The sequence below is a fragment of the Phalacrocorax aristotelis genome, chromosome 19, assembly GCF_949628215.1.
Source record: "Phalacrocorax aristotelis chromosome 19, bGulAri2.1, whole genome shotgun sequence".
Lineage (NCBI taxonomy): Eukaryota > Metazoa > Chordata > Aves > Suliformes > Phalacrocoracidae > Phalacrocorax > Phalacrocorax aristotelis.
In genome coordinates this window covers 9800169-9823688 of record NC_134294.1, presented here as the reverse complement: position 1 = coordinate 9823688, position 23520 = coordinate 9800169, and the positions used below count along the sequence as shown (strand labels likewise).

Below are 23520 nucleotides of genomic sequence, written 5' to 3'. Positions count from 1 at the left end.
CAATTTAGCTTTCCAGGTCGATTTTCATTCTAGACTCTAAAATTTCCTTATTTTGTTTCTGATCAGGAGTCATTAATGCCTGCAGTTGATTTAGTAACGGCTGTATTTAGATTGAGCTATTAATGACTCGCAACTCTATTTATAGCATAAAAAAGGGCTGCCTTTATTTTTTTTAATTACAGATTAGGAATAATGACTGCCTGGTTTGTTCAGTAATAGGTGCGACTAAATTTAGTCACGACTCATCCCTAAATAATATGTATTTATTTGCACTCTAACAATTTAACCTTCCCTTTACTGGTCAGGGGCACCGACAAGTGCCCGTGCGTACCTCCGCTCCCCCTGCGCCGGCTCCCCAGGGAACAGCCTCTTACCCTGACCAGAGTCTGCAGCGGCCCGTTGTCGTCCCAGCTCCTCGCCCTCGAGCGGCGGATCCGCTGCTGCCCAGAGGGGATGGAAATAGCGCGGGGTAAAGCTCTCCGGGCCGCCTGCGTCCCGCGCGGAGGCGGTGAGCTCAGCAGCCTGTACGCTGTTGGGGCCGAGCCAACAACCTGAGGAGGAGTCGCAGGGCGTAGCTGTTTCTGCAACAACCACGCTTTCCCGCCTGGCTGGACAAGAAAGCGGGGCCTGCGGGGGCCTGGAGAGGCAGCATCGCTGCAGGTTGTGCCACGGCTGTTGAGAGGCCAAGGCAACACCTGAAACAGTGAACGGCACAACTAGTGAAAACCCCCAAGGTTCCGGGTTCAGTAAAGACAGGAATTGCAGCAGCACAATAAAATGATCTCACGAGGGGAAAAAAAACAGCAAAGCAAAAACCAAACCCCAAACAGAACACCACACCACTAAACCGCCTCACCACCCCCTCAGCGCCCAAAACAGCATCCCGGGAGAAAAAAAGCAAAGCAGGCCACAAGGGACCTTTCTAGTACAGATGCTGCCAAAGAGTGCCAAGCTCTGGAATCCTTACCTCAGGCAACGCCTCCGCTTCTCTAAACGCCAGAGCACGCCTGCCCGGGGAGCTGAGACAGCCCCAAAGCTGCGACCGCCCGAGGGAACGCGGGAGCACCGACGCCAGAGGAGCCCAGGGGCAGCAAGAGCTGCCCGAGCCCAGGCTGGGGCTCTTCGGCCCCCGGGCCCCGCCCCCGCCCTTCCCACAGCGCCCCGCGAAAGGGGCGGGCCGAGCCCCCCGGGGGGTGAAGGCCCCGGGAGCCGTACGAGAGCCGCCTGGAGTTCCCGGCACGGGAGGGAGGGGGGAGAGAAAACACCCAAACCGAGCACCCCGAGCAGAGCAAACACAGGCTCGGGCTGTTGCCGGGGGGCGGGGCCTGTCGCTAAGGGGAGAGAGCCGGCACCGCCCCCCGGGCCGTTGCCAGGGGGTGGAGCCTGTCACTAAGGGGGTGTGTCCAAAGGGACGCTGGCAATGCCCCGTGAACCATCACCACGGGCAGGGCCTCTTGCTATGGAGGGTGGGGCCAGGCAGCACCAGCAACACCCCCAGGCTGTCACCAGGGGGTGGGACCTGTTGCTACCTGGGGGTGTTGGGGAGCACAGGAGCACGGCCTCGCCCCCCCAGGCCCTCGCCAGGGGGCGGGGCCTGTCGCAAAGGTGGGTGGGGCCAGGGGGGTCAGACATCAGCCCGCCCGTATGGACCAGCCCGTCCCAGTAATGACCAACATGCCACACAGTATGGATCCCAGTACATCCCAGTTCCCTCCCAGTGCCGCCCAGTACATCCCAGTTCATCCCAGTAGATCCCAGTATATCCCAGTGCCTACCAGCACATCCCACTATATCCCTATTCCATACAAGAGCCTACCAGTACATCCCAGTTCCATCCCAGTACGTCCCAGTACATCCCAGTTCCCTCCCGGTTCCCTCGCACTGCATCCCAGTACATCCCAGTTCCAACCCAGTACGTCCCAGTACATGCAGTTCCTTCCCAGTTAACTCCCAGTACATTCCAGTATGTCCCAGATCACTCCCAGTGCACTCCCAGATCCGTTCCAGGACATCCCAGTACATCCCAGTTCCCTCCCGGTGCATCCCAGTACATCCCAGTTGCCTTCCAGTACATCCCACTTCCCTCCCAGTACTTCCTAGTTCCCTCCTAGTTCCCTCTCAATACATCCCAGTTCCCTCCCACTACATCCCAGTTCCCTCTTTGCAAATCCCAGTACATTCCAATTCCCTCCAAGTACATCCCAGTACATCCCAGTTCCCTCCCAGTACATGCCAGTATGTCCCAGTTCACACCCAGTTCACTCCCAGTTCTGTTCCAGTACATCCTAGTTTCCTCCCAGTAAATCCCAGTTCCCTGCCAGTTCCCTCCCAGGTCCCTCCCAGTACATTCCAGTACGTCCCAGTTCCCTCCCAGGACATCCCAGTACATCCCGCTACATCCCACTTCCCTCCCAGTACATCCCAGTTCATCCCAATTCCCTCCAAGTACATTCCAGTATGTCCCAGTTCACTCCCAGTTCCGTTCCAGTACATCCCAGTTCATTCCAGTTCCCTCCCAGTACATCCCAGTTCCCTCAGTGTATCCCGCTACATCCCAGTACCCTCTCAGCACGTCCCAGTGCATCCCAGTTCCCTCCCAGTACATCCCAGTTCATCCCAGTTCCCTCCAAGTACATTCCAGTATGTCCCAGTTCACTCCCAGTTCCGTTCCGGTACATCCCACTACATCCCAGTTCCCTCCCAATACATCCCAGTACATCCCAGTTCCCTACCAGTTCCCTCCCAGTTCATCCCAGTTCCCTCACATTACATCCCAGTTCCCTCCCAGTACATCCCAATTCCCTCTCACTACATTCCAGTACACCCCAGTTCCCTCCCAGTACATTCCAGTACACCCCAGTTCCATCCCAGTACATTCCAGTATGTCCCAGTTCACACCCAGTTCACTCCCAGTTCCGTTCCAGTACATCCCAGTACATTCCAGTTTCCTCCCAGTACATCGCAGTATGTCCCAGTTCACTCCCACTTCCTTTCCACAACATCCCAGTACATCCCAGTTCCCACCCAGTACATCCCAGTTCCCTCCCAGCACATCCCAGTCCATTCCAGTTCCCTCCCAGTAAATCACAGTTCCCTCACAGTACGTCCCAGTAAATCCCTCCTAGTACGTTCCAGTACATTCCAGTTCCCTCCCAGACCATTCCAGTATGTCCCAGTTCACTCCCAGTTCCGTTCCAGTACATCCCAGTACATCCCAGTTTCCTCCCAGTACATGCCAGTTCCCTCCCAGTTCCCGCCCAGTTCATCCCAGTACATCCCAGTTCCCTCCCAGTTCCCTCCCAGTACATGCCGGTACATCCCGGTTCCCTCCCAGTATGGCCCAGTTCCCTCCCAGTCCATTCCAGTTCCCTCCCAGTACATCCCAGTACAGACCAATTCCCTCTCACTACATTCCAGTACACCCCAGTTCCCTCCCAGTACATTCCAGTATGTCCAAGTTCCCTCCCAGTTCCCTCCAAGTTCCGTTCCAGCACATCCCAGTACATCCCAGTTCCCTCCCAGTACATCCCAGTAGAGACCAATTCCCTCCCAGTACATCCCAGTACACCCCCGTTCCCTCCCAGTACATTCCAGTATGTCCCAGTTCACACCCAGTTCACTCCCAGTTCTGTTCCAGTACATCCTAGTCTCCTCCCAGTAAATCCCAGTACATTCCAGTATATCCCAGTTCACTCCCAGTTCACTCCAAGTTCCGTTCCAGCACATCCCAGTACATCCCAGTTCCCTCCCAGTACGTCCCAGTAAATCCCTCCTAGTACGTCCCAGTACACACCAATTCCCTCCCAGTACATCCCACTTCCCTCCCAGACCATTCCAGTACGTCCCAGTTCACACCCAGTTCCGTTCCAGTACATCCCAGTTTCCTCCCAGTACATCCCAGTATGTCCCAGCTCACACCCAGTTCACTCCCAATTCTGTTCCAGTTCATCCCAGTTTCCTCACAGTACATCCCAGTTCCCTCACAGTACATTCCAGTACATCCCAATTCCCTCCCAGCACAACCCAGTACACCCCAGTTCCTTCCCAGTTCTGTTCCAGTACATCCCAGTTTCCTCATAGTACATCCCAATTCCCTCCCAGTTCCACCCAGTATAACCCAGTACAAGCCTGTACATCCTAGTTCCTTCACAGTACATCCCAGGACATCCCAGCACATTGTAGTGCCTCCCAGTACATCCCAGTTCCCTCCCAGTACATCCAAATTCCCTCCAAGTACATCCCAGTTCCCTCCCAGTTCCCTCCCAGTACAACCCAGTAGATCCCGGTACATCCTAATTCCCTCCCTGTTCCACCCAGTACAACCCAGTACAAGCCTGTACATCCTAGTTTCTTCACAGTACATCCAAGGACATCCCAGCACATTGTAGTGCCTCCCAGTACATCCCAGGTCCCTCCCAGTACTGGGAGGGACCTGGGATGTACTGGGAGGGAACTGGGATGTACCGGGATGTATTGGGAGGCACTGGGAAAGAAGTTGGAGTGAACCGGGAGGGAATTGGGATGTACGGGGATGAACTGTGAGGGAACTGGGATGTACTGGGATGGAACGGGGATGTACTGGGATGTACTGGGAAGGAACTGGGATGTACTGGGATGTACTGGGGGGAAACTGGAATTTACTGGGATGTACTGCAATGTACTGGGAGGAAACTGGGATATACTGGGAGGCACTGGGAGGGAAGTGGGAGTGAACTGGGACTTCACAGTTCCCTCCCAGTACATCCCAATACATCCCAGTTCCCTCCGAGTACCTCCCAGTTCCCTCCCAGTACGTCCCAGTTCCCTCCCAGTCCATTCCAGTTCCCTCCAAGTACATTGCAGTTCCCTCCCAGTACATTGCAGTTCTCTCCCAGTACATCCCAGTACATCCCAATTCCCTCCCAGTACATCCCAGTACACCCCAGTTCCCTCCCAGTTCACACCCAGTTCACTCCCAGTTCCGTTCCAGTACATCCCAGTACCCTCACAGTACATCCCAGATCCCTCACAGTACGGCCCAGTACATCCCATGTTCCCTCCCAGTCCATTCCAGTTCCCTCCCAGTACATCCCAGGACATTCCAGTTCCCTCCCAGTACATCCAAGTACATCCCAGCTCCCTCCCAGTACGTCCCAGTTCCCTCCCAGTCCATTCCAGTACATCCCAGCTCCCTCCTATTACGTTCCAGTTCCCTCCCAGTACGTCCCAGTTCCCTCCCAGTTCCCTCCCAGTAATTCCCAGTTCCCTCCCAGTACATCCCAGATCCCTCACAGTACGGCCCAGTACCTCCCATGTTCCCTCCCAGTCCATTCCAGTTCCCTCCCAGTACATCCCAGTTCCCTCCCAGTACATCCCAGTTCCCTCCCAGTTCACACCCAGTTCCGTTCCAGTACATCCCAGTACCCTCCCGGTATATCGCAGTTCCCTCCCAGTACATTGCAGTACATCCCAGTACATCCCAGTACGTCCCACTTCCCTCCCAGTTCACTCCCAGTTCCGTTCCAGTACATCCCAGTACCCTCACAGTACATCCCAGTTCCCTCCCAGTACATCCCAGTACGTCCCACTTCCCTCCCAGTACATTCCAGTTCCCTCACAGTTCCCTCCTAGTACATCCCAGTACCCTCCCAGTACACCCCAGTTCCCTCCCAGTACATCCCAGTACAGACCAACTCCCTCCCAGTACAACCCAGTTCCCTCCCAGTACATTCCAGTATGTCCCAGTTCACACCCAGTTCACTCACAGTTCTGTTCCAGTACATCCCAGTACATCCCAGTTTCCTCTCAGTTCCCTCCCAGTACATCCAAACACGTCCCAGTTCCCTCCCAGTACGTCCCAGTTCCCTCCCAGTACGTCCCAGTACATCCAAATACATCCCAGTTCCCTCCAAGTACATTCAAATATGTCCCAGTTCACTCCCAGTACATCCCAGTTCCCTCCCAGTACATACCACTACATCCCAGTTCCCTCCCAGTACGTCCCAGTTCCCTCCCAGTTCCATTCCAGTACATCCCAGTACATCCCAGTTCCCTCCCAATTCATCCCAGTTTCCACACAGTACATCCCAGTTCCCTCCCAGTACAACCCAGTAGATCCCGGTACATCCCAATTCCCTCCCAGTTCCACCCAGTACAAGCCTGTACATCCTAGTTCCTCCACAGTACATCCTAGGCCATCCCAGCATATTGTAGTGCCTCCCAGTACATCCCAGGTCCCTCCCAGTACATCCCAAATCCCTCACAGTACATCCTAGCTCCCTCCCAGTATGGACCAGTACATCCCAGCTCCCTCCCAGTACGGACCAGTACATCCCAGCTCCCTCCCAGTACGGACGAGTACATCCCAGTCCAGTCCAGTTCCCTCCAAGTACATTGCAGTTCCCTCCCAGTACATCCCAATTCCCTCCCAGTACATCCCAGTACACCCCAGTTCCCTCCCAGTTCAAACCCAGTTCACTCCCAGTTCCGTTCCAGTACATCCCAGTACCCTCACAGTACATCCCAGCTTCCTCCCAGTACATCCCAGTACATCCCAGTTCCCTCCCAGTAGATTCCATGTTCTCTCCCAGTCCATTCCAGTTCCCTCCAAGTACATTCCAGTTCCATCCCAGGACATCCCAGGACATCCCAATTCCCTCCCAGTTCCCTCCCAGTACATCCAAGTACATCCCAGCTCCCTCCCAGTACGTCCCAGTACATTCCAGTATGTCCCAGTTTCCGCCCAGTACATCCCAGTTCCCTCACAGTACGTCCCTGTTCCCTCCCAGTATGTCCCACTTCCCTCCCAGTACGTCCCACTTCCCTCCCACTTCCCTCCCAGTTCCGTTCCAGTACATCCCAGTACATCCCAGTTCCCTACCAGTTCCCTCCCAGTTCATCCCAGTTCCCTCACATTACATCCCAGTTCCCACCCAGTTCCCTCCCAGTACAACCCAGTAGATCCCGGTACATCCCAATTCCCTCCCAGTTCCACCCAGTACAAGCCTGTACATCCTAGTTCCTCCACAGTACATCCCAGGGCATCCCCGTACATCCCAGATCCCTCACAGTACATCCTAGCTCCCTCCCAGTACGGACCAGTACATCCCAGCTCCCTCCCAGTACGTCCCAGTTCCCTCCCAGTCCATTCCAGTTCCCTCCAAGTACATTGCAGTTCCCTCCAAGTACATCCCAGCACACCCCAGTTCCCTCCCAGTTCACTCCCAGTTCCGTTCCAGTACATCCCAGTTTCCTCCCAGTACATCCCAGATCCCTCACAGTACGGCCCAGTACATCCCATGTTCCCTCCCAGTCCATTCCAGTTCCCTCCAAGTACATTCCAGTTCCCTCCCAGTACATCCAAGTACATCCCAGCTCCCTCCCAGTACGTCCCAGTTCCCTCCCAGTCCATTCCAGCTCCCTCCTATTACGTTCCAGTTCCCTCCCAGTACGTCCCAGTTCCCTCCCAGTAATTCCCAGTTCCCTCCCAGTACAGACCAATTCCCTCCCAGTACATCCCAGATCCCTCACAGTACGGCCCAGTACGTCCCATGTTCCCTCCCAGTCCATTCCAGTTCCCTCCAAGTATTTCCCAGTTCCCTCCCAGTTCACACCCAGTTCCGTTCCAGTACATCCCAGTACCCTCCCAGTATATCGCAGTTCCCTCCCAGTACATCCCAGTACGTCCCACTTCCCTCCCAGTACATCCCAGTACGTCCCACTTCCCTCCCAGTACATTCCAGTTCCCTCACAGTACATCCCAGTACAGACCAACTCCCTCCCAGTACATCCCAGTACACCCCAGTTCCCTCCCAGTACATTCCAGTATGTCCCAGTTCACACCCAGTTCACTCACAGTTCTGTTCCAGTACATCCCAGTACATCCCAGTTTCCACTCAGTTCCCTCCCAGTACATCCAAACACATCCCAGTTCCCTCCCAGTTCACTCCCAGTACATCCCAGTTCCCTCCCAGTACATCCCACTACATCCCAGTTCCCTCCCAGTACGTCCCAGTTGCCTCTCAGTTCCCTCCCAGTACATCCCAGTATGTCCCAGTTCACACCCAGTTCCCTCCCAGTTCATCCCGGTACATCCCAATTCCCTCCCAGTTCCACCCAGTACAAGCCTGTACATCCTAGTTCCTCCACAGTACATTCCAGGCCATCCCAGCATATTGTAGTGCCTCCCAGTACCAGGATGTAATGGGAGGGAACTGGGATGTATTGGGAGGCACTGGGAAAGAAGTGGGAGTGAACCGGGAGGGAATTGGGATGTACGGGGATGAACTGTGAGGGAACTGGATGTACTGGGAGGCACTACAATGTGCTGGGATGTCCTGGGATGTACTGTGGAGGAACTAGGATGGACAGGCTTGTACAGGGTTGTACTGGGTGGAACTGGGAGGGAATTGGGATGTACCGGGATCTACTGGGTTGTACTGGGAGGGAACTAGGAGGGAATTGGGATGTACCGGGATCTACTGGATTGTACTGGGAGGGAACTGGGATGCACCCTGGATATACTGGGATGCACCCTGGATATACTGGGATGCACTGGGAGGGAACCGGGATGCACTGGGAGGGAACCGGGATGCACTGGGAGGGAACCGGGATGCACTGGGAGGGAACCGGGATGTAGTGGGATGTACTGGCAGGGAGCTGGGATGTACTCGGAAGGAACTGGCAGGGAACTGGGATGTACGGGCTGGGAACTGGGATGTACTGGGATGTAGTGGGAAGGAACTGGGAGGGAACCGGGATGTACTGGGATGTAGTGGGAAGGAACTGGGAGGGAACCGGGAGGGATCCGGGAGGGAACACCACAAAACAAACCATGGGGCTACGTGGTACAGAGCATGAGAAGGCAGAGAATTAACAATTAGGAACAGGGAGCCAGAAAAACAACAACAAAAAAAAACAAACAAACAAAAAACAAAGGGAGATGGGGAGCAAAAGGAATCGCAATGCGTACAGAAAGAAGAGAGAAACAATTCTAAATTAGGGTCATGGGGAAGCCAGAGACAGCAAGATGGAGAAAGGACAAAAGCTACAGGCTACAGGGCAGAGAGGGAAGAATTAATGAATAGACGCAGAGAGCTGGGCAGAAAGAGGTGGAGAAAGGCTAAAGATCACACGGCCAACAGGGAAGAGAGAAGAGAGGGAGGAATTTTAAAAACAGGGGCAAGAAGCCAGAGAGAGGGAGAGAGAGGCAACAATAAATGGGGACAAGCCACAGGGCAGCGAGGAGGGAATCGATGAATAAGAACAGGAGACCAAAGAGAACACAATGTAGAACGGAAAAAAGCAACAGCGGCCTACAGGGAAGGAGGAATTAAAGATCAGGCACTGGGAGGCAGACAGAGACAAATGAAGAAACAAGTGGAAAAAAAAAAACCAAACACAACAGCAATGGGCTACAGAGACAGAGAGGGAGGAAATGAGGAAATAAAACATTGCAGCAAGGAGCTGGACAGAGAGAGATGAGGACAAACAAATAGCACGGGTCTACGTGACAGAGAACGTGGAATTAGAACACAGAGAGAGGGAGCCGGACAGAGAGAGAGGCCGAGAGAAAAATCTAGACGGGCTACAGCGGGCAGAGGCAGGAATTAAAAGCTAGGGACAGGCAGCTGGACAGAGAGAGACGGAGATCACAGGGAACAGCGGTGGCTGCAGGAAGAACAGGAATTCATGAATAGGGAAAGGGAGCTGGACAGAGAAGGACTCAGAAAGGCAAGAACAGTAGCAGGGTACAGAGCAGAGCAGACGAATTAAAAAGCACGGCGGGAGCGTTGAGGCAGAGAGAGATTAAGAAAAAAGTCACGGGCTACGTGGCAAAGCAGGAGGAATTCAGAAATGGGGATGGCAACCAAGGGAGAGTGAGCTGGTGAAGGATAACGGGCATTCAAAGTGAGGGACTAGAGGAGCTGGGAAAAGCGAGGCAGAGAAAAACAGAATCACAGAGAGAATCACACAAAGCCAAAAAAGAAGAAACTGAACAACAGGAACAGGTGTAACCAAAGCGATGAAATCAACCAACCAGAGACGGTGTTCCATTACGGGAACACGGAGCGTACGAATCAGCGCACCTGTTGATCTGCATTTTAGTCCCTAGGCGATCGTTAATGTCAGCAGAACAACAGACAACGTGCTTCTGTCAGAAAAGGACGACAAAACGCGGTTTCGTGGAGCAGGATGAGAAAACTAGCCAAGACTGCCAAGATTAAGAGCCAAGAAGGTAAAAGGTAATTCCGGCAGGGGGAGATCACGACCACCGACTCACAGACCACCACCGACCCAAGTAACACCACCTACTCAGAAGAGAACAACGGAAGAGGATAACCAAGCCCGCGCAGTGATTTACATATGGAACGAGCAAGTTTGTACCCATCGCTAGACAGGACAATAATGACTATGTATGAGTATGTAAAATTTTAATCTATAAATTGTACGGGAAAGGTGTGTGAGGTACGCACGCCAGGAGGAGTGATCCCCTGTGCATAAAGAATGCCTGCTCTTTAATACTAAATTGGCGTTGAGGAGTTGTTTCCGATTTTACCGCGTTTTTCGGTAACACAGGGAGTCAGACCAAGAGAGCCAGAGAAAGACAAAACACCGACAGGCTACAGGACAGAGCAGGAGGAATAAAAAAAAACGGAGCCAGAGCCAGGCAGAGAGAGGCGGAGAAAGAAAAAGGAGCCACAGGCTACAGGACAGAGAGCGCTCTTTGGCCCTTTCCACAACACAGAAATCGGTGATTTTTGCTCCTGGTTTTGTGCATGAGAATGGTTAGTGGGGTTCCCCCACCACCACCTTTTTTTTTTTTTCCTCCTTTCAAGCTGCACAAACCCAGCAGGAGTGGGCTTTCCCAGGAGCCCCCAATTGTTTTCCTTCCCCCAAACCTGTTTGGGTGTTTTGTCTGTTTGGGGTTTTTCACCCCCCATTGCAGACCCAGACTTGGGGGCTTTGGGGTGTTTGTCTGCCCTGGCAGCAGCTCCCAGGCTGCCTACGCAGCCCCAGAGGGGGAAGTCCCCATTTGGGGGAATCGGCCCCAAATCGGGATGGATGAAGGAGAACGGGGAAGGGGCAGCATTTGAAAGCGCTTTTGTGCCTTCAGTTGATTGGGGGGTGGCAGTGGGGTGTGTGTCTAATTTTTAAATCCTCTCTATAAACATCTCTATCAACATGGTTTCTTTGCATTTTAAAGCCTTATATAGCATAGACATTTGCACTTGTGTGTCTACTTACACATCCTTACAGAGTACATCTATATTTTATATATACTATCTATTTACATTTACATACAATACCTGTTTAGACTTAGCTATTATATGTACACTTACACCTATTTAGGCTATTTACACTTACACAGAATATCTATTTACACATACCTGTTTAGACTTCCATATTAACACGTATATAAACCACCTATTTAGACTAGCTATCTGCTTACTTACCCTTTGACACTTCAATCTTTTTCGACTTCTCTATTTAGACATCTACTTACAGTTATACCTAGGCTTATTTCACTCTATATAACCTCTATTTAGATTACACATCTGCTTAGACTATGTAACACACACTAAGCGTAGATGCTCGCTCTAGTCGACTTTCTTCTGCTTTGAATTCCTTCATCTATCCTTTTTCTTCGTTTTAAACTCCTTTATTTTTTAATTTAGATATATAGACAGTCGAGTTACTTTTGTGTTTTAAAACCCTGTATCTCGATGTAGAATTTTTGTATCCTGAAATCCATTATATAACATAGGAGAGATAAGTTCTTATTTTAAAATCCCTTTATACATCTATAAATTAATATTACATTTCAATATATATAAAATAAGAGGTTTTTGTAATAGCCCCCCTGAATTTTCAGGCATTTTGGGGCTGCAACCCCCCTTTTTGGGGGGGAACCCCTACATGACGCCCCCGCTCACCTGTTCCCCTGACGCATTATCAGCTCCCCCAGTGACACTGGGGTGCCCCACATGACATCATCACACACCCCCCGGGACTCCCCCAATTTTATTCACCCCCAAGAAGGGCACTAGACAAGGGAATCTGCTCCAACCTGCAGCTCATTACTTTAATAGTGCCATTTACAAAGGTACACACGCACACACACCCCCCACCCCCCAAAAAAGGGGGAGCTCTGCTAAAATCTAAAACGTGGGGCAGCCCCCCAAACAGCTGCAGCCCCCCCAGCCCCTGTCCGCAGGCTGGCGGCCACCCCACAGCAAAGCAGGAGCGTGCCAGAGGACGGTGTCACGTCTCTCTCGGGCTCTGCTCGGCCATGCTCCCACTCTGTTCCCACGCTGGGACGGGCTCCCCGGGGCGACAAACAGCCCCGGTCCCTGGGGGCCCCGACTCTCCCTCCCGAGGCAGCCCTCGCGGCCGCACCTGCGGGGCACCTGCTGGAGACAGAGCCAGGAGCCCCCAGGCAGAGGGATGGCCCCTTACCTTCACCACGCTTAACGACCGGCAGGCAAACCCGGGCCGGGGGGCATCTCTTGAGCATCACGAGACACTTAGAAGACATCTGAAAAACAGAAATCCCAAACTATATTTCAGCATGTTAATAAAATAGCACAGAAGAAAATGGAGGAGCTCAGTCAGCATAAGGGATAGGAAGGAAATTGAGCCGCAGCAAGATTCTAGGCAAACGGGTCATCTCAAAACACAACACATCCTTTAAAAGCTAGAGTGATTGGAATACTTGAAAACAGTATTAAGACTAACCGATACCATTTTGAACAGATTCTTTGCGTAACACTGAACGGTCTGGCTGGTGCTGGAAAACGTCTCATCCCTTCCTTACGGCACCGCTGCGGGGAGATAACCCCGTGAGGCTGCGGGGCAAAGTTGTACCGGAACCTCCGCTTACAGATCCACCGCAGCAGCTACAGCCCTCGCCCTGCCGCCGCACGTCTTGCTGCCTGGCTCAATGAAGCCTGAAGTGAAGTGTGTCAAACTTGAGAGAGTAACGTAAAAAATTAAGAATAAATCTCAGTAATTCACTTTGTGCTGAGAAGGCGGGCGCGTGTTTACGCACATCCAATATGAGCGTCTAGGCTATAAAAGCTCTCCATTTTCCTTCTGCGTTCATTTAACTCGCACAGCCGTTCACACCCGCCATAAGATTATCTATCTCCAAAATACACAGCAGCAACGTGACTGGGGGGTTTTGGCGTGTTACGGAGTCGGGAGGGACGTCCGCCCAGCTGCCCCGCCCAAGAGATGCTGCTGAACTGCCAGGGAACCGCGCATCGAAAGCGAGACTGAAATAAAATACTTAAGAGCGCTCCCTCAAAATACCGGCAGGAAACCCCCCCGCCCCCCAACATTCAGTCGCCCCTCATTAAATATTTACAACAAATACCTACCTGCTTAAGTACACCTAACAAATCGTACCCTACATCTGCTTGGCAGTTACAGCTGAAACAGCGCGAGTCACATCGTAAATCAATGTTAGCTTTTTTAAAACTTTCATTTATGATAGAAGAATTGGTGAGTGAAGAGATCCCCGATATGGTTTTACTTTTTTTGGGGAAAAAAAAATACCATAACAAAAAACCACACAAATCAAATTCCCGGTGTTGCAATACATAGGGCTACCAAAAAGGACCAGCAGATATGCTAATGTGTTTGGCTGTACCGAAGCATGCAGGGGAACAGTATTAAAAGATACTATACTTAGATATTTAGAATAAGTGTTTAGAATAAGAAAGAGATAAATGAATGTATTCAATATTGTTATACTAGTTGTGTGATCACAGGTGTATAACTATTCTTTTTGGTCCATGCAGAGTACTGCTCGTTCTGGCCCCTCTATAGCCCCAGCCATGGCTGGATTAATCACCAGCAGAACTAATCAATAGAAAGAATAAATATAGAGAGCTAGAGTTAGACACTAAGATTAAGTGCTGATTGTAATATCTCTATTAACTAAATATATGTATATAGATCAGGTATGTAGATGAATAAGTAGATAAATATAAGGGTTGGAAGGTTAACTTCTAGGAAACTTAAAACAAGACATTGGGCAGACATTCTAAGGAGGAGATCAAAGGACCAATAATGGACCAATAAGGCTCACAACCAGAAGCAGACCCGAGACCGTGACGACAAGAACTTGCTGAAGGTGGAAAGATAAGAACTTTTAACTGACCAGAAAAACGAGGTATTGAGAACACAGTGGAAGCTTATGATGGATTTTGACAATGACATAATTATCAGGGAAACCTCTGTAACCTGAAGGCTGTGTCGTGTTAATTGCCACACACTGAGGTGATGGCCCAACTCTGAGTTGTGATTAATAAAGCAAACCTAGTGGTACCCACCGTCTCCCGAAATTCTTCAACAGGCAGCCAGCACAGAACCTGCAAAACTGAAGATAACTGCTTCAATAGAGTTGTCGTAAAAACCGTATTATAAACAACATCCTGGCCCACAACTGCCTCACCTTCTCAGATCTCTCATCAGCCTTCCACCCACTCCTCCCCTCTGAAGCCTCTGTGGAGCACCTACAAAAACCCAAGCAAAAAGGCATCTGCTGAGATACTGCAGAAGTGTCAGGATACCTGCACCAATCCCCATCTCACACACCTTTACCCCAACAGCTCACCTACCTGGCCTCCATCAGCTCTGATTGTCGCGTTAAGCCTTGCCCACCACCTGTAAGACCCAGACATGGGTAGCTCATAACTTCACAGGCAACACAACACCTCACAAAGAGCCTCTTCAGCCCACCCATCACCGCTCACCTTGCCCGACTCACCTCCAGTGCCCAGATCATGTTTGGCTCGTCACATGGCACCCTCAAATGAAAATACCATAATGGAGACAGAGCCATCAGTCATGTCTTCCCTCTATATACACCACACAACAGCTCACCTTTTTACAGTGCTCTACTCGGATCTGCTCTGACACCCCGCACAGCTCATCCTGCAGCATCTGCAAAAACAGTATGATCAAACAAGTCACCCACACGTAGACACATAGACAGCATAACGAATTCCACAGGTCTTGTGCCCATGTAGGAATACCATCTAGAGCCCAACTACAGTGTGCCATTGAAAGAAATAAATTAAATCTAATATAAAGCCCTACGCACATACAAGCTCAAATGGCTTTGAGGTGTGCTCTGCTCAGCTAGCACTCTAGCTGCCTCTTCGAGACAGCTACAGTCATCCCCTTGAACCCACAAAGTGCTGCAGAGGAAATGACTGTCCTCTCCCACTGCAGACACCTACTCGATCGGAAATGACTGCACACGCTTTGCCTCAGCAACCTAGGCATATCAGCAAATCAGCCAGACACTTTCATCACTAGACCACCTACCGCTGACTCTACACCCCCAGGCAGGGCGGCTCCAAGCCAAACACACAGAGGCACGGATCAATGCTACACAGAACACTGCAAACAATGCACCCCAACTACGACAGAAAACTCCCAACAAGAACAACGGACACCCAGACAGAAAACTCTGTCCGGCAAGACCACCTGAGGGACCCTGATGGTGACATGAGGAGGCCCTAAGGCAGCCCCAGAAAAACAGCAGAGCATCATGGCCCGTAACAAGACATTCCTCTCCGAATGCAGAGGATGGATGCGCAAGAAGCCCGGATTCAATACCTAAGAACCTAAGGATGCAGGGAAGAAATCCCACTCCCTGAAAATGGACAGCTACAGAGCAGAGCTGCTCACGCAGCCAGGAACGATGCCGCACAAGATGACCGTTGGGAAACATCTGAGATGTCAGACCAATCCACGCTTTAAACTTGTAACGTAAAAAAGAATCACCTGATGGGCGCAGCTGATCCAGGCCTAGGGATTGTGCCAGAGGCGCATGCCGTGCCCCTTGATAGCACAGGGAGCATCATGACCCGAGAAAGGTCTAAGACACACAAGACAGACCACACAAAGTACACAACAACACACAGAGACCGGAACCGCCCTGCCCAACACAAACTAACCTCGTGCTGAAGAGGAACCCGCTCCCCTTACCTGCCCTAAAGGGGACCGCTTCCTGGACAGCCCACTCCCCTACGCTATCTTTAAAGCCCCTCCCTGCCCTGACCCCTTCCCCAGCACCCCTGCCTCAACATAGCTTTCAGAGGGCCAGAAAGCTCAATCCATCCTCAAAAAGAATAAGCAGTCAGCCCAACGAATAATCTCGCAGTTGCCAGGTGCCTCTTCATCATCCGGAAAAGAAAACCCACACACAACCTAAAACAAGGCTGAAGAGTGCTGCCAGTCAGCATTACACCGCAGCCACTTCCCACAACATTCCCCACCTCACACACACCACAGCATTCCTCTCCGTACTCCACAACAATTCCAGAATTGGCCACCGCTCTTGTCGTTGCTTGGGGCGCCTACGTAGGATACCAAGAGACACAGAATGACCATTGCGCATGCAAGAAATAACCACCTCCACTGCCTCCTCTGAGACACAGCTCACCACAAACAGTCATCCAATTCCAAAAGCAGCCAGCACAGAACCTGCAAAACCAAAGAGAAACGCTTCAACTGAGTTGCTCTATAACACCTTGCTATTAAATGACAGCCACGACAACAACTGCCTCACATCCTCCAATCTCTCATCGCCATGTGGCACCACCCCTTTGAGTCTGGTGCAGCACCTGCAAAAACCCAAGGGAAAACGCACATGCTGATATACTCCAGAAGTCTCAAGTTACCCACACCCATCCCCATCTCACACTCCTTTACCTCAACACCTCGCCCACCCAGCCTCCATCAGTTCAGCTTGCTGCCTTGAGGCTTGCATACCAGCTGTAAGACCCAAACAACATGGGTTGCTTATAACATCACCAACAATGCCGCACCTGAGAGATAACCCCTACTCCAGCCCACCAAGCACTGGTCACCTTGCCTGACTCACCTCCAGGGCCTAGATCACGCTCGGCTCATCGCTTAGCACCCTCAGATCACAAAAAAAAATGAAAGAGTAAAACCCATAATGGAGCCCTATAGCCATCAGTCACATCTTCCCTCCAGTACTACACACAGGCTCACCTTCTTACAGCGCTCCCCTGGGCTCTCCTCCGTTGCCCTGCACGACTCATCCATCTGCACCTGGAAAAACAGTGTTACTGAACAAGTCACCTGGAGGCACAGCAACAGCTTAACCATTCCACAGCTCTTGCGCCCACGTAGGAATACCGTCTAGAGCCCAACTACAGCCTGCCGTTAAAGGAAATGCATTAAATCAAACGTTAAGCCCTCGCACATACAAGCTTGAACAGCTGAGAGATGCCCTCTGCTCAGCTAGCACTCTAGCTGCCTCTCCCAGACAGCTACGGTCACCCCCTCGGCACCCACAAAACGCTACGGAAATCACTGTCCTCACCCGCTGCCAACAGCCACTCGCTCCAACGAGGGTTGTACGGGCTTTGCCAAAACAGTCTACACATATTAACGTTAATCATACGCTCTTATAGCTACTCTTTCCCTAACTCTTGCATTGCTACACCCCCGCCGAGAGCACCTCCGACAGACGTGCACAGATCAACGCTGCAAACAAACTACAAATCTTGTGACCCAGGGACCTAAGAAAACTCTCACCAAGAAGACTGGCTCCTGGAGATGCCATCAGGCGAGAAGATCGATGGGGCCATGAAGAATCTACAGCATCCACAGAGAAGTTGTAGATAATCGCCTGTGAGTAAACAGCAACTCCAAAACTGGCAAGACGGACGGATGCACGACAAGACAGGCTTAAAGACCCGAGAACATTAAGATGCAGGGAACACTTCCCAGAAAAGGGCTCCGGGTAACCAGACTGCTCTTCAGCAGCAATGCTGAGGCTGCCTTAGTCACTACTCCAGAAAGATGACCATCTGTAAGGTTCTAATATTAGAGACACACAAGACAGATCTGCACATTAGACAAATAATGCGGGCAAGGAAGCTCTCAGTGTTATGCTGATGAGCCAAGGCTCGCGAGACCCTCAAATATTGCTACCAATGTGCCCTACAGAGAGATCGAACAATAGAGACATCGAGACCTGAGTAAAGTATGGTAAGGGACACAGAGGACAAACTACAAAAATCACACAGTAACACAGACTAAGCCTGAGACCACCCTGCCCAGCAGACACTCATGTTTTGCCGAGAGGACCCCATGCCCTCTCTTGGCCCTAATGTCTCCCATCTCTGATCGGTCTGATTTTACAACCCCTGCCCGCCCCACTTGCGCTTCCCCAACTGACCGGCCACCCGCACAAAGACAGCATCGGCCCCTCAGCTTCCCTTCCAAATCCGGGAGCTCAAAAGCCATCCTTTGAAAAGGCCACACAGGCTATGTAGGATGGGGCTGCGGTCACACGGATACTCTTCATCATCTCCAAATGTGCAGTGCCATCACTCAGCGTCACACCACTCACTTCCGCAACAACAGCCTCCTCGGAAGCGCCGTGAACTTCCGCTCGCCCACACTCCAATGAGGCTGGATGTCGTGGCCGCCGCCACCTACGGTGCCTACAGAACCAGAGAGACAAGGTGACCCCTGCACCTGGAAGTAGCCGCCCGCTCACAAACAATTCCACACCTCAAAAATAACCGCTGCTACGGTTTCCTGTTCATCGCTCACCTTGCCCGATGAGCTCGGGGCAGACATCCCGCTTTGTAGGTAGTTTTGAAAGTCCCTTCACACTTTCAAAACAGAGCATTAACTAGTCACGTGTGTGCACTCAGCAACACAGAGACCCCAAAAGCACTAAACCAAAACGACCAACCACCCTCCTCCATCACAACCCACGACACCCTCTGCTCACCTTCGCTCAACAGCAGGACACAGTGACTCAGAGATCTCAAACGGACACCTTGTGTCTACAGAAACAGGTGCTAAACACAATAGGTAAACGAGAAAAGAGCATAACTGCCATCGCTGATACTGGAGCAAACCTCATTGGACACATAAGGAAAAGGCAAAAAGGGAATTGCAGAAAAAGCTTGTGTGCCTGGGACTGCAATAAGAGACAGACCCCCGGCTGGAGATTGTCACGAGCATAGAGAACACACATCCTCTTCTCCAGCAAGTTCCAGGGAAGACAGCAACGCAAGCCTGTGCTAGAAACAAGGGACTAGTCAACGCCTCTAAGTAACAACAACCATGACATCCAGATGGACTGTGAAGGGATGGATGCAAAAATTAAGTCAGGGAACAAAGTACGTAAAAAGCACAGAACAACAGAGACCTCGGAGTTCCAGAGCGTACATCTTCATGTACCTTAACATACCTCACGCATCCCAAGATGAGACTCGTCTGACATTCAGCCCTGCGCATTGCGATGCGGAGGCCTGGACAGTTTACGCCATGTCTCTCATGACCATGTCATGACCTCACACCGGCTGCCGAGAGACCAAAACAGAAGAGGACTCACCAACACCCAAATCCAAGGGCAAAACCACCCTGAGAAAGGCTGAGGAACCCACCTTCCTTTCCCAAACATCCTCTGCTCTGAACATTTTAGACCCCCCTTCTCTTCTCCTGAGTGGTTAGGGAAGGAACCCCAGCCCTTCCCGATAGCTCCTGCCCTGTACGGGCAGGGGTGGAGCCCCTGGCTCGACTGCTGCTCTTCCAAGGTCTGCCCTGCCTTCTGCGAGCACCTCCTTTCTTCCATGTTCTCACAGGCACCGGGATCTGCTACAGGCCCACAAAATAAGGGAAGCCCTGATACTTATCACCTGCGAGGGGCCTGCCGCAGCTGCAAAGGTTTTACAGACAACACCACATTCTGCAGGCGATAAACAAAAGCTGCTCCCTACCCTGAGGGACACTATGCCTGACATCCCACCTATTCTCCTAAGAAATGCTAAAGTGTCACACCACTCAACGCTGACCTCTTCCGCAACGACAGCCTCCTCGGAAGCACCGTGAACTTCTGCTTGCCCCCACTCTAATGAGGATGGGTGTGGAGGCCACCAACACCTATTGCACCTAGAGAACCAGAGAGACAAGGCGACCGTTGCGCCCGACATCCCACCTACTCTCCTGAGAAACGCTAAAGCTCCATACCCAGACGCAGGCAACACGCTCACCCTAACCCCTACCCCAGCATCTCACTAGCAGGCCTACCGAGAGACCAAGTCAACACCTGAAACAGTAAACGGCACAACTAGTGAAAAACCCCAAGGTTCCGGGTTCCGTAAACACAGGAATTCAGCAAAATAAAATGCACTTTCAAGGAGAAAACCCAAACCAATCCCCAAACAGAACACCATACCACTAAACCGCCTCACCGCCCCCTCAGCGCCCAAAACAGCATCCCGGGAGAAAAAAAGCAAAGCAGGCCACAAGGGACCTTTCTAGTACAGATGCTGCCAAAGAGTGCCAAGCTCTGGAATCCTTACCTCAGGCAACGCCTCCGCTTCTCTAAACGCCAGAGCACGCCTGCCCGGGGGGCTGAGACAGCCCCAAAGCTGCGACCGCCCGAGGGAACACGGGAGCACCGACGCCAGAGGAGCCCAGGGGCAGCAAGAGCTGCCCGAGCCCAGGCTGGGGCTCTTCGACCCCCGGGCCCCGCCCCCGCCCTTCCCACAGCGCCCCGCGAAAGGGGCGGGCCGAGCCCCCCGAGGGGTGAAGGCGGGCGGAGTTTCACCGAAACGGGTGACAATGCGGATCACGGCACGGAGGAAAGGTTGGGTGGGTGAATAAAGAAATAAATATGCTCGGGCCGTCACCAGGGGGCGGAGCCTGTCACTGAGGGGGAGCAGTGGCGCCTGGCACGCTCCCCCGGCTGTGTCAATAGGGTGGGGCTGTCACTAAGAGGGGGGCCCGAGCGAGCACCCTCCGCTCCCCGCGCCATCGCCAGGGGGCGGGGCCTGTCGCTTAAGGAGGGTGGGGCCAGCGGGCTCAGCACCACCCCCCGCCCCGTCGCCTCATCAGGCAGTTCCCCTCGTCGCCTCCCTCAGGCAGGCGCGCCTGGGCAGGCCCTTCCCCAGCTAAAGGGAGGAGTTAAAACGTAGGGACAGTGAGCTGGGTAGAGGGAGACATAGAAAGAGAGCTTAAAAAGTACAGGACAGATAGGAAAACGTTAAGAAATAACGAGGATACAGGGGGAGACAGAAAGAGAATCTAGAAAGCAGCAGGGTACAGAAAACAGTAAAGAATTTTAATATAGGGACAAGGAGGAAGGCAGAGGGAGAAATAGAAAGAAAATTCAAAAAGCAATGGGGTACAATTCACACAGGTGAGAATTATGAAATAAGGCCAGGAAGCTAGCAAGAGAGAGACATATGTCTAAAGAAACTTTTAAAACTGACAGTGTAAAGAGAAGAGCTGCACCAACAGTGATGACTGGCTCTCTTCAGGCAGGAACCTCTCCTTCTGCAGGAGCTGCTGCAGACGCTGCTCTTACCCCACACTGATGCTTACAGCACCTGCCTTTATGGAGAATAAAGCTTATTCAAGGGCCAGCTTGCTGCTGTGAGGGCAGGGTTTGGGGTAGTCGGTGGCTACAGGACAGGCTTCAAGGGAGGGGCTGGAGCTGGGGGCAGCTCCTGGGGTGAGCGGGGCTGGGGGAGTTTTGTTGCATTAGGAAGGCACCCAGTGCCTTTTTCAGGGGGTGGGAGGGTCTCCAGGTACCCAGAGGGGTGAGGGGACAGCCATCTTCCTGCTTCCCCTGCACCAGCTCGTAGAAAATCCTTGGAGCCTGCCCTGATGGGGCTTGATTCCAACTAAGTGTCAGCCCGTTGCACTGGTGGGTTGGAAACATCCTTGCAGCTTGTCAGCAGGCTCAGGCAGGCATGCCCCAGCAGCACCATTCCCTGGGGCTGCAGCCTTTTTACACAGAGGGGCCATCACCATCAGCCTCACTGCCCCTCCCCGGGGCTCCCTCCAGCCCACAGCGGCAGCCATGGCCCCTGGCACCCACTGTGTAACCTGCTCCCCTGGACTCTGACAGCCACTCAGCAAGTACAAAGGACTGCAAACACAGCCACAAGTGCAAAGGAGACAGAAATTGTTTATTCGTTAACACATCTAAGTCCCAGGAGTGAGTCTGCTCTGGGGCTCAGTGCCTGTATGTTCACACTTCGGCTGGGACAACTCAGCAGTTGTTACTTGAGCAGCAGGTACAGAAAATGAAAACACAGCGAAGGGGAGCAGGACAGAGGAACAGAAAGAAAGAAAAATAAAGTGAGGGAGAAGGGCTGAGGAGCAGAGAAATAAAGGTACAAGAAAAAGCATAGAGAGATGGATAAATAAATTTTAAAAAGGGATGAGGAGCCCTGCAGGATCATGGCAGAAGAAAAGCAGGGTCAGGGAGCAGGACAGCAGGAAAGAGAGAGAAAATTATGAGCAGGGAGCAGAACGGATAGATCGAGAGAGAGACTGAACAAGAGGAATAAGGAGGGAGGGGGAGGGAGAAAAAGATAGGGAACAAGCTAGAGGGATGCAGTGAGCATGGGAAAGAGACACACAGATCAGGACAAAAAGATGGAGAAAGAAAAAGCAGCACTGGGCTGCAAGATGAGAAAAAAGGCCAGGGAGCAGGACAGAGGGGAATAATGATACAGTGAGCTGGGCAGGGGGATATAGCAAGAAATGATGGAATGAGCAGCGGTATGGAGATACATGCTAGGGGGAGGATGGAGGACAGAGAGAATAAGAGAAAAGGGACATGGAATAGGGCAGAGATGGAGAAAGAAACATGAGAGAGAGAGGAAGGAGGAGAGTGACAGGACGAAGGCAGAGAGGTGGAGAAAAAAAGAAAAAGCCAGTTATGGGTAGAAGGCCAGAGGGACAAGGAAAGACAGGAGGAAGGACAGAGCGATACAGAAAACAGGTGAGGAACAGGGAGCCAGAAAGCAGGATGCTGCAAAAGAGAGGGACAGGGAGCAGCATGCTGGGATGGAAAACAAACAGTGATGGATGCAGGACAGAGACAGAGGACGGAAAAAAGGAGGGAGAGGGAGCAGGACAGATGCACAGATACAAAAAGAAAAGGGACCAATAACAAGAGAGCTAAAGGGAGAGAAAAGAGGGAGCAGGCCAAAATAGAGAGGTACAGGGAGGCAGAAGAAAAGTCACAGTAGCATGGGAAAGAGAGGGAGCCAGGAGAGGGACCCAGAGGGCCTAGGACACAGAAGAGGGGCAACAGGGCCCAAAGGCCCAGGACTCACCACAGCTCTTGCTCTCAGCGCTGGAGGGAGAATCTGCCAGTTGAGATGCTTCTTTCTCCTTGTCTCCTCCCTTCCCCTTCTGAAACTCCGGTTGCTTGGCTGTCCTCTACCTAAAGAGAACGCATGGGTGTCTTACAGCTCTTATGAGATGAGGCTTCCTAGACACATAGCCTGGCTCATTCGCGTGCTACACGGCCACACCACACTTTGCATTAGGCATACAGACCCTGCGGTGCACGTTGGCGGCCTGGCCTGCTGCAGACTACAAAGAGGAATCCTTCCTCACCTGGAGAGGCAGGATCTTTCTCGCCTGCAGTCAGAACACAGCTGCTGGCCAGATGGCCTTCGACTTCTTTACCTTTCTGTGGCCTCTCCAGCTTCAGGCATGGCAGCT

General features: G+C 52.1%; 2 long non-coding RNA genes across 3 annotated transcripts; both read right to left on the bottom strand.

The window, feature by feature from the left end:
- Nucleotides 1-245: 245 nt before the first annotated feature.
- LOC142066544 (uncharacterized) lies at nt 246-23120 on the bottom strand. Its single transcript, XR_012663734.1, has 2 exons — nt 20355-23120; nt 246-440 (listed from the first exon to the last, which is right to left on the bottom strand). It is a non-coding gene; the product is annotated as an uncharacterized LOC142066544 (long non-coding RNA).
- LOC142066373 (uncharacterized) lies at nt 2191-3539 on the bottom strand. 2 transcript variants are annotated; one of them, XR_012663694.1, is made up of 3 exons: nt 2604-3105; nt 2472-2512; nt 2191-2261 (listed from the first exon to the last, which is right to left on the bottom strand). It is a non-coding gene; the product is annotated as an uncharacterized LOC142066373 (long non-coding RNA). The 2 variants fall into 2 exon arrangements; XR_012663695.1 differs by lacking the exon at nt 2191-2261 and adding an exon at nt 3129-3539 and having other exon boundaries at nt 2386-2512; nt 2604-2948.
- Nucleotides 23121-23520: the final 400 nt, after the last annotated feature.